The following is a 1,155-nucleotide window of genomic DNA, read 5'->3' as shown; positions in this document are numbered from 1 at the left end:
TAAAGGAATATTGACAACTGATTACTGCTAGATGAGGAACAGCTGACCCTCCTAAAACAAAGACCTCTAGATAGGGGGACTAGATTCACCAGAAGGGCAAGTAGTGGGGAATGGCTGGGAGTGCCAACAACACAGCAGACAGTAGCAGGGATATCAGAGTATAAGGGCTCTAGTCAGGGGAGGGAGGATATGGGAGGATGCTACCTGGGAAGTGGGTATATAAATAAACAAAAAAGAAAAAAAATTTTCAAAGCATAAGAATTTGCTCCTTAATAATTAGTAGATGTGAAAAACATTACCATTGAAATCTACCTGATGACTTTATATCCATGCTCAGATGCAAAGGAGCTCAGAAAGTAACGGGCCATGACTAGTAATAATCAGATATACAGAGATTAGAAACACATGTGCATTGTAGTGTCAATTGTATGAAAAATAAATTTTTCTGTATGAAACTGTATTTCAATAATGAAATGGGGATCTTTTTTAAAGTATAAAACCTAATTTAATTTTATGTCTTATAGGGGTTATATGGAGTACAATATTGTATAACTGTATCAATTCAACTGTAAACCTAAAAATTTACAGCCAATTTTGAAAGAGATGCATCTTAGCTCTGGAAATTGTTATTGAATATGTCAATGCTGTTGTAATGAAATGCTTCTTCTAATTATATGGTTATTAAATAAATAATTTTTAAAAAGAGAAACTTTTTAATGAAAAAATGAAGCATTACCAATATACTGTTTTTCTTTGAATATTCCTCATTTTTAACATGCCAATATGAATTAAATATACACAATTATGTTTTCTCTTCTTTTCATTAAGGTTCACTTCCTTCGTGGATAGAATCATAGTTTTATCTTTGTAGGATTAATTTGAAGAATATAAAGCTGTGGGAAGCGAGCACAGCCGAGCCAGCCAAAGATGGAGCCCTGGCTGGCTGCCAAACCTCGTGCTGTTTACTTCAACTCTTGGCTGATTGCCAAGGCTCGTGAATCCCGCTTGTTTACCCCAACTCTGAAGTATGGTGAGCCCCAAAACAGGTGCTACCAGCCTGATGATCTTGCTACGTGCCTATGGGCTACACTCTGCCTGGCCGCTGCACGTGTGTGAGCCCTGATTGGTACCGGCTGGGGGGAGGGCTGTTGGAAA

The sequence above is a fragment of the Nannospalax galili genome, unplaced genomic scaffold (genome assembly GCF_000622305.1).
Source record: "Nannospalax galili isolate Female #2095 unplaced genomic scaffold, S.galili_v1.0 scaffold1611, whole genome shotgun sequence".
Taxonomy (NCBI): Eukaryota; Metazoa; Chordata; class Mammalia; order Rodentia; family Spalacidae; genus Nannospalax; species Nannospalax galili.
Note: the sequence above shows the minus strand (reverse complement) of the source record.